General features: G+C 32.5%; 1 pseudogene; it reads right to left on the bottom strand.

Moving 5' to 3' along the window:
- Positions 1-3,760: 3,760 nt before the first annotated feature.
- Positions 3,761-4,857, bottom strand: LOC145063910 (putative F-box/LRR-repeat protein 23 pseudogene; annotated as a pseudogene).
- Between the last annotated feature and the right edge of the window lie 6,314 nt (positions 4,858-11,171).

Here is an 11,171-nt window from a genome sequence, read left to right as displayed (position 1 = left end):
GAAAAATGGCTGCCCTCGCTACCTTTTTATAGGTGCGCACCCTCGGTCGTACGCTGGGCGTACAGCAACACTACGCGGGGCGTAGTTTGGATAAGGATGCCACCTCGGACCAGCTGTCCCGCATTCGTCGGAAGGATAAGGCCGGAGGGTACGCTGGGCGTACCGAACTCGGACGCGGGGCATAGGGCGAAGCGAGGCGACGTGGATCTTCCGAAGCCAAGCGATTCCGAATGCGGGGCGTTCTCTTCTTGTACGCGCTGCGTAGCGAGCCAGCTGTCATCCATCCGAAGCAAACGGCCTAGATCATGCGACGTCATCAAGTCCTTATCAGCCTTCGCAAATTTGATCATAAACTTTAAATATTCGTAACTTTCGCATACGAGCTCCGTTTTCGACGTTCTTTATATCCACGCGAAGGTGGGAACGTACTCTACAACTTTTGTTTAGAAACCGTCGGCTAGTTCTGGCTCGATTTTAAATTTTATATTATCAACGGGCCGGGACAGGATTGGTCCGTCAAATCCTCATTTCTTCATTCGACGTCCGTTTTCACCCATCTTTTTCTCGTTACGCTACTTTTAACGAGATCTTCGATTCTCATTAGGTCATGTCAGCTAAAAACCGCTGGATCTAATATTCGAATTTCGGGCTGTACACTGCTAGTCCGAAACTTCGAAAAATCATAACTTCTTCATACGAAGTCAGATTTGGGCGTTCTTTTTATCGATGTTCTTAGTTTAACATATTCTACGACTTTCGTTTAGATCGCTAAGGCTAAATCTCGCTCTATCGTAAATTCACTATTTACGCTTCTCCGTGCCGTGTCGATTCCGTCGCAAAACTTCGGCGGGTCATAACTTCTTCGTTATAACTCGGATTTCGGCGTTCTTTATATGTACGGAAACCTTGTGACATATTCTACAACTTGGTTAAGATTATTTATTCTAAATAATCTTTTGTCGAAAAGTCATTTTCGACTCCTATTGCCTCTAATTGACTAGTCCGGATCTACGGACGTTACACCATGTGACTCCTCACGTCGTGAAAAACTCCTTGTTCACGTCGTGAGTTTGGATTTTATCCCCTCGCATCCTCGTCACACCTTCTAGATTCCGAAATGTGGCAAAATGACTCCTCACGTCGTGAATAAACCCTTGTTCAAGTCGTGAGTTTAGTTAGCTTAGGGTTTCTGAAAGCTGAATCTTCGGAAGGTCGTAACTTTCGCATACGAACTCCGTTTTTGACGTTCTTTATATCCACGCGTAGGTATTTACGAGTACTACAACTCTCTTTTAGACTCCAATAGCTAATTCTAAGTCTATTTTAAATTCCTTTTATTATAGAGATATATAGTGTTCGGTTTATAATAACTTCTTCATACGAAGTCAGATTCAAACATTCTCTATATTTTTGGGATCGTATGGATGTATACTTTGAGTTGTATTATAAAGAAGATTCATATTTGTATTAGAATTTATCATGAACTACATAACACGCTTACCACATTACTAGGATAACATGATCACATTACATGATTGGCATAATCACATGTGATTGTCTATTGACCTATTTTGACTAGTGTTACACCTGGTTTTCGATCCAAACTTTTCTTTTTCTTACATATATGGTCCAAAGCAAATTAGATTTCAATGTTAAGTGTTTATCTTTTCATTACCTTCATGTTAAAGTTGGGTACCCAATCATACATGTTTCCGAATAGAAATAATTGTTGAAAGAAACTATTTGCACCCGTCGCTTAGCGCTGGTAAACGGCTAGTATATATAAACTTCACTTTTCGTGAATGACCCAAATAAATTATAAGGTTTAATGCATATGTATGTGATAATGCTTTGTTTTTTACTAATTTATGTAGCAAAGGTTTTGTTTAGCACAGATTATGCTACAACATTTCAAAATTTTACTCAAATATACGACATTTTACATATAATTTGTTTAACATATCATTGTTTATTTTGGGTTTATGGAAAATATATGCAACAACATTTCTTTTTGTAGGTTGTTTACATCTCTGATTATGATTAATCTTTTTCAATCAAATCAAAACCATCAATGTTTATGAAGGAAGACACTAACTTTGCTAAATCATCATCCTTGAATAGTGGCAGACCAGTTTTAATTTGCATGTAGCTCATGTAGCTAGATGTTTTTGTTTCTTGATTTCAACCAATAAATGAATACAGAAATGATAGAAATGCATGGCTGGAAATATACGATAGAGATGAAAATATATAAGAATATTTGTTTTCATTCACATTGTTCTAGATTTGTCAATTTTTGTGATGGAGACAAGGTAGCTTTAAAAGAACCAAAAACATTTCCACATTAACCAAACTATAAGCAAATAGATAAAAACTCACCTTTTCAAACGTATTAGTTCAATACCTTCTTTCACCGTCATTATAGTCCTCCATACTACAGAAATAAGATGACTGGGAAACTCAAACTCACAGTTTCCTGTTGACTCGTGCTTAAAATCTTTGATCCTTTCAATGCACAATTTTCCTAAATTCCCATCAAGATCAAGGTTATGACACTTACGGAGGTCTAGGGATTGAAGGTGAGGGCATCCATTAAGAATAGTTTCAAGTTCATCGTTTGTAATATGCATGACTATAAATCAGCTCCAAATGGGTTAACTTGGGCATGCTGTTTGCAATGGCAAAGGCATATTCGTTACATTTGAATGTCTCACTAACCACAGTGATCATCTTGAAGGATTTGAGCTGAGGGCAATTCCGTCCAATAACTAAAATGTCTTCTGTCTTGATGCAGATGTTATGAAGCTCAAGTTTCTCCTATGGGCATACTCTTTTGACTGCCCGCCTTAGCCCCCTGCCTGTGATTTTGAAGCAGCACATATGGCAATCCTTTAGGCAAAGACGTTTCAGATTATTTGAGCTATTTACAACAAATAATACACCTTAGATGATGATTTGGACCAAAATTCGTGCTTCTATAAAAAGGGCAAAATGTATATTTTTAATCATTAATGATGTGTATGTGTGCAACATTTTTTACTTTTACATCTCTCGCTATGTAAATCACTTAGGAAGGGAGAAGCCAACTTGATGGAATCATCACCTTCAAAATAGTGGCAGATCAATTTTGCACAATGTTTCAATGTCAATTCGGGAATAGGACTCCATTCAGCATTCACATGTGCCATCAATTAGGATGCCCAATTAAATAATATAAAACAACCTTCATTTGAATGACATATGTAATAGGTAGATTTTGGATCCACAGGTGTCAAGAAGAACTAGAACTGTTATCATCTGTTTTTGTCATAGTTGGATGCTCACTTTTTTGTCTGGTGGTTAGGTCTCTCATAGGATTATAATCTAATACCATATAGACGTTTTCAACCAACAACTAAATACAAAAATGATTGAAAAGGATTAACTTAAGCCTAAGAAACCCATATCTAGAAAACAATAGAGATGATATATACCAAAAACATACCCACATTAAACCAATTTTAATCAAATAAATAATATCTCAGACAAAGCTCCCGAGTACAGATGATATATATATATATATATATATATATATATATATATATATATATATATATATATATATATATATATATATATATATATATATATATATATCAAAAGACCAAAACAAAGGTGTAAGCAATAACATAAGTCACCTTCAAAAAAATTAATCTAGTCAGAATAGGAGCCATATTCATAGAGTTCTTCACAGAAATCGTCTTCAGAGGAATGAATGGCCTTAATAAAAGTCATCCACATCGGCATAGTCATAAATTTGAACATCAAACCCCCTGTTTTGTGTTGAACTGTGCTTGAAATCTTTAATCCGTTCCATGCACAATTTTCCTAAATTCCCGCCAAGATCAAGGTTATCACACATACGCACATCTAGTGATTGAAGGTGAGGACAGCCATAAAGAATGGCCTCGAGTCCATCATTTGTCATCTCATTATCAAACAGCTTCAAATGGATTAATTGGGGCATGTAGCATGCAATGGCGAAGGCATGATAGTCGCATTTGAATCTCCCTCTGAATGGTTTGCTCATATCGAAGGACTTAAGCTGAGAGCAATTTTTTCCAATAACTTCAATATCTTCCTCATTGATATCAATTAAAGAAATGTGAAGTTTCTCTAATCGGGCTAGCTTTCTGACTGCCCGACTCAACCCACTACCCGTCATATGAAAGCAGTTCGTAAGAGAAAGACATTTCAAGTTGCTTGAGCTGTTCACAAATCACCATTTTAAGCCACATAGCAGAAAAATATTTTCAGTAATATAAAACTACTAATTAAAACCAAAAAAACATCCGATAAGTTGCTATAAAGGTAAATCATACCCCTATACATATTCTGCCTAATAAATTCTATTATAGTCCCCATTTTCTAAATATTAGGAGGCAACCAAATTAGCTGTATAACACAAAACCAAAGAAACATAGATGATAAATTTGTACAAAATTGCATAGTGTGTTGCATGAATTAGAGTGTCTATGCATGCAACGTGAGTATGACGCGATATAGCTGGGGAAGGGAAAAAACCTACCGAAGGGCAATGTAACTAAGGAGATCATTGCTGCCAAAGTACTCGATACTGATATCAATCAATTCCCCACAGCTGAGATTGACTGCATGCTTTGTCAGAATCTCGAGATCCTCACCATCATACAGAGTATTCATATGGATGACCTTCCACATCGCCGGATCCTTACAAATTCTCTGCCAAGTTCTACATACTTTCCTTGCGCTGTTGAGAATTTCTAATGTAGGCAATCTCTGGATTATATCTACCATCACATCGTGAGGCATTGCCAGCCAATTTGGAGATTTTTTCATTGGCGAATACACATCTGCAGCGGAGGTCGACGCGATTGAACATATGAAATACGATGGTTTCACCTGTGTTTGGATCTTAATTAGCCGTCGTTCTGGTTATCAAAAACCCCGTTTTCTATTGGAGAGGTCTAAATTACAAAGATTGTCCCTACACCTTGCGACGTTCTACAGATACAGTACTCTAAGAAAAAAAAAAGGCATGTCCAATTCATCCTTAATTACATTATTTATTATTTCTCCAATGACGGGTTTATATTTTAGTACTTTTAAAGTTTAAACATATGAAAACCACGGTTAATAAAAAAATATTAATAATAATTGCTAGAAAACCACGGTTAATAAAAAGATATTAATAATAATTGCAAATCATAATGGATAATCAAATATTTGCAAATAATTTATTAATTTACAAAGATAGAGATTATTTTAAAATCAATTTATAACATATAGACTATTTAAAATAAAACATTTTTGTTATTAAAAATTGCATAATTTTAGATACTATATAATTGCATAACGTTGTATATATACTTGAATAAAAATTCCATTTAGTACATTATTTGGTCGGTTGGTTTATAAAAAATTGGAATTTGAAAGCCATATTATATAGTGAAATAAAAAAAAATTAACCTTAATGAAATTCTACATATTTTACCCTTCAAAATTTTCTTAAGTTATTATAAAAATATTTTATTTTTTAAGTGTTATTTAGTATTCTTCCAGAGAAATCAAATATCTTTCTACCTTTTGTTTATACTAATCTTCCTACCAATTATATTACGGCGAGTGTTAAAATTAAGAGAAAGAATTAATAGATTTCACATGTCAAAATCAGTAATAAAAATCATTTATGTGGATGGGAACAAAGTTGGGTGGGAGCTTAGGAAATGCCACACTACATAAAATGTACTTTTTTATTAAAGTAGAATGTGTAATTATGACTTAATAATATTACCATATTAAGGGGTTTGTTTGTTTGCCTCTTAATTGGCAAATTAAGAGGCATCCTCTTAAAAATTCAGATTCAATTTGTTTGTAAGCATCTTATTTTCTGTCTCTTAATATTTCAAAAGCCTCTTAATATTTCAGACATGAGATTGTATATGAAAAAGAAAAAGAGGCGTGTCTTCCTATTTTGCCCTACGCGACATCCCTCAGTCCCTCTTCTCTTTTCTATTTCATACGATCGACCCCTCTTCCCTCCGAACACACTCCGATTACCTACAATCTTTTGCCGCCATACGCTCCACCTCCGTCAGCCGCTGCCATCGCTGCCCTTCGGATCCCCGGAGCCACCCTCCCATACCTTTGGTGCCAGCCTCCCATGCATACGGCGCCGCTGTTGCACATCAGAGGTCGGCTTTACGTATGTATCGTTTTTTATTTTTTCCTTTTTTCTCTCCCCAAATACGATGAAATCGACGATTTCCGGGTGAAATCAATGTTTTCTTGCTGAAATCGATAATGAATATGTAATTGTTGCTGGCATTTGGTGATTTTTTTGTTGAAATCTCCATTGTCAAATGTGTCGTTCACACAAATTGCTCCACTGTTCTGTTTTACTCAAATTGTTTCAGGAAGCATGTTTTTATTTAAAGTGACACTAAATTGACATAAAGATTGATGATTTCAATTTGGAATTGAGGAATTCGATTACATATCCTTTGATTAGAGATGGCAAATGCAATATCAGGGTTGTTTTGGTCATTTTTTTTCCTGAAATACCTTTTCTTGATGTATTGATGTTGAAATTTGATGTGGTAATGTATGGACAGGAATATCTGATCTGATGCTTATTTTTTTTTTTTTAAATCACAGTTCATATCATATGTGCTGATGTGCTTGTAAGGTTTATTTGGATTTCAATATAATTTTTAGGATTTTAAAATATTTATGTTTTATTTGGATTTGTACATGTTCATTTTGATGTATGTTCAATTTGGATTTTATATAATGTTTAGGTTTTTTTTTTAATAATTATTTAAGAAATTTTTTCGGTTTTTATATAAACAAGCATTTGAATTCATTGAAAAATAATACAGAAGGGTAATTTGATTGGTTAATATTGTAGTTTATACAAGTGATAACAATTGAAGATTTTGACAAATTATCGATTCTAGCAACATACTTTAAAAAGTTAGTGATGGATTTGATATGCAGTTTCTCTCTCTCTCTCTCTCTCTCTCTCTCTCTCTATATATATATATATATATATATATATATATATATATATATATATATATATATATATATTTGTTTAAAGTGTTTATTTGTTTCCTTGTTGAATTTGGATTTGTAGGTTGCAACATACTTTGAAAAGTCGGTTGCAAGTTTGTTATCATTTATATCTCAACATTCAATATCAAATATTTTGTTTTTTAACTTTGAAATCCTAAGGATGTAAATAAAATGATGTTATTTTTGTAAACATATCTCAAAAGGATTATAAACTATTGAAGATAAATTTTAATTTATGTTAATTTGGATTTTATATGGTGTTATATATATATATATATATATATATATATATATATATATATATATATATATATATATATATATATATAATATATATATATATATATATATATATATATATATATATTTTAATTATTCAGCAAAAAATAATAAAAAAGGGTATAATGGTCATTTTGATAATTCAGCACATGAATTCAGAGGTTCCAACCAAACAACATTTTAAAAATTCAGATCTTAAAAATTCAGACCCTCTTAGAAATTCAGATTTCTTAAAAATTCAGATCTTAAAAATTCAAATCCTGCCAATCAGCCGCTAACTTTAACCAATAATTAAAACCCTTCTTTATGTTTGATGTTCCCTTAATTAACTATATGCTTTAGGAAATTATCTTAATAAATTATTATAAAATGTAATATTTACAGATAAATGATAATTAATATGCTTTGAAATGGATAATTACAGGTAAAATTATAGTTGGGATGCAAAAGGAAGAGAACGGGGCTAATGAGGACAAAAAAATAAGATAAAGGAACAAAAATTAGCGAAAAACGCATCGCCCCTCTTAGATGGCGTGCTATGTCCTTCAGGATATTTTAAATCTGAAATTGTGTTTGTATCGGATATAGATTCCCGACATTCTTCGACCTGGATATGTCATTATCCCGATGCGGATTCATTGTTTCCTATATATATCCGATATTTTCAACCCTATGTAACGTCCTAAAATATAGAGTAAAATTTTTATTTTAAAAAAAAAAAAGTAAAACCATCCGACATCAATCCAAACATTAATATTCAAAGAATCAGTTTGAAGTTCCATTAAATTATTATAATAAAATCCTAAAAACAGATAGTGTGGAATTTGAAGTGATGTGACACAATCAAGTGATGCTCTTCCCCTTGCTACCAAAACTACTTGAAACATTTAAAATTTAAACCGTAAGCAAAAAGCTTAGTGAGTTCCCCAAGACTCACACACACACACACACATACATACATACATACATACATATATATACATACACACACAGTGGCGGAGCCAAATAGGGCATTGGGGTACTACAGCACCCCTAAAAAAATATTTTATGTATATAAAAAAAATATTTGTAAACAAGTTCTATGTTATTGTACCCCTAGCTAAAGAGATTATATCATGTCTTGTAATGCTTCGGATATGATAACTACATAGCATATTTATTAATAATGTTTGTACCCCAATATAAAAATTTATGGCTACTATATATATATATATATATATATATATATATATATATATATATATATATATATATATATATATATACTAGTTGTTTACCCGCGCCAAGCGACGGGTGTGAATAATTTCTTCCAGATGTTAGTTTATAGAAGCGATTATATATATATATATATATATATATATATATATATATATATATATATATATACTAGTTATTTACCCGCGCCAAGCGACGGGTGTGAATAATTTCTTCCAGATGTTAGTTTATAGAAGCGATTATATATATATATATATATATATATATATATATATATACACACACACACACACTACATCTAAATAATTATCAATAAGATCATGCGAGCAGAAATGAAATAAAAAATAAGTTAAAATGAAAAGTTTGTATAATTTACAAATGTACAGGAAGCAGTGTTGCAAAAATCGGCCTAGGCGGCCGATTAATCAGCGCCTAGGCGCTTGGCGGTCCTCGACTGATGACGTTTATAGCTAATCGGCCTCTTTATTCGAACGTGGTCAAAATCGGTCAAAGACGGAGATTATCGGAGCTAGGTGGGTCTAGGCGCTCTAATCGGTCAACGCTGGTCAACGAAACTTTAAAATTTTCAGGTGCTAAATTGTCAAAATGTAAAAATTGATGGTAGGGTTCCTTTCAATTACCCCATTCCATCGCATTCGTTTTTTTTTCGTTTTTAAATTCTCTCTGTCGGACTTAAGGAAGGAACGAACAAACGCTGCCATGGTCTTCTCCATTCACAGTGTCGTCATCTTCTTCTCCGTCCACCACGCTGCCATCTTCCTCATCTCAAGTTCGTCTGAAGCACATCGGTAACATTTGAAGTTCATCGTCTTCTGCTAAAGCTTATGTGTGAGGCTCCGACGCCTTCTGTTCCTCATCTGTTATCTTCTATTCATCTTCCGACTTCTCCTTCAAGTTAGTCTCCAGTCTCCACTTTTCATTCTTCTATTTGCTATTCGAATTGCAATTTCTAGAAATTATTTGGGGAAGAAAACGGGTTTAACCAATTTCTAGAATTTGTTTGAGCATTTTTTGAACCTAATATGTTTCTAGTTCAATTTTCCAACTCTAATCTTTATTGTGTTATATACCAATTATTAAGTGATATTTCATGAAATTTTAGGCTTTCTGGATGCGTCGAGAGGGTGTTGTGGAACAGGAAGAGTAGAGACAATGGTGTTCTTATGTAAACCTAAATCGATCGCGACATGTTCCATCGTGTCTCGGTATGTGTTCTAGGATAGTTTCCATCCATCTGAAGCTGCCAATCAAGGTTGCAGGGTAACTATTACTTTTTTTCTGTATGTCTGAATTAAAAATCATCGATTGCAACTTTTATTCAAAAATTCCATATTCAATTTACAGGTATTTGTTTCTATTCGTTCCATGATTTAGTAGAAGAATTTGGAGTTCAGACTTCAGATCTTGTAAAGCAAAATCGCCATTGTTGGAGCTTGTTAATCGAGTTTCATTTACTTGATGATCATTTGGGAAATCGAGTTTCCAAATGGCATACCTGGGTGATGGATTTTGTGATGTGTGGTGTGTTTCATGGGAGCTAGAAGTCTCTTTTGTGTTTTTTCATGAGACATGTATATTATTAGTTTTGTCAGTGGGATATATTAATAATGGTCAATTTTATTCATATGTTTTGGGTTTGTTATAAAATAACTTAACTAGCTTGCCAAATGTTTGAGTAAATACTTAAGAGAAGAAAGTTACAAAATGAAAAGAAAAATAAATTTTGTATTACATATTTATTATTTGTTAACTTATTCATTTATAATCTTAGGATAAATGTTATATTTATTAAATTTTAATACTATTTTTAATAATTAATGGTACCCGATTAATCCCCAATTAATACCCGCCTAACTGATTAATCCCTTGACCCAGTCCACCGCCGAGCTACCGCCAAGCGATTTCTGCAACCTTTACATGAAGACATGACTGATTATACATTATTAATCGTGTAGTATTTCTTTATACACCACATTTGATGTATAGACTTCATTGTTGTTGAATTGTTCGTCGAACTTCACTTTTACTTTCATTATTTGTATGTAATGTTGGAAAAGAGTTTTCATATATTGGATCCATTATGTCAAAAACAAAACATTTCTATTTCATGATAACATATTGGATTCCAAAGAACACAAAATGAATTATAAATACCATTTACTATTTAAATATATCGTTAATGTATATAAACATTTCTATTTCTTGTATCGAAGAATTACTTATTTATTTTTAGATGATAAGTCATATATATATATATATATATATATATATATATATATATATATATATATATATATATATATAAAGAATTAATAAACTTATCGGTATAACTTATTTTCATAAAAAAATAAAAAGTATTGATTTTTTAAGAAAGGTAAAAATAACAAATCGTAAGTTATTTTATTTTATTGTTTTTATGATCGGAAAAATTAAAAAAAAAAAATAGTAAATGATAAAATTAGTTTTAATGATTTATGGTTGATTTATCTTCAGGGTTTTTATATTTAAAAAATATATAACGAATCATAATATTAAAATTATCAATTTTAATCTTTTTCAAA

This window comes from Lactuca serriola, chromosome 7, assembly GCF_051521515.1.
Source record: "Lactuca serriola cultivar US96UC23 chromosome 7, Lser_US96UC23_V15, whole genome shotgun sequence".
Taxonomy (NCBI): domain Eukaryota; kingdom Viridiplantae; phylum Streptophyta; class Magnoliopsida; order Asterales; family Asteraceae; genus Lactuca; species Lactuca serriola.
This window is presented reverse-complemented; position numbering and strand designations above follow the sequence as displayed.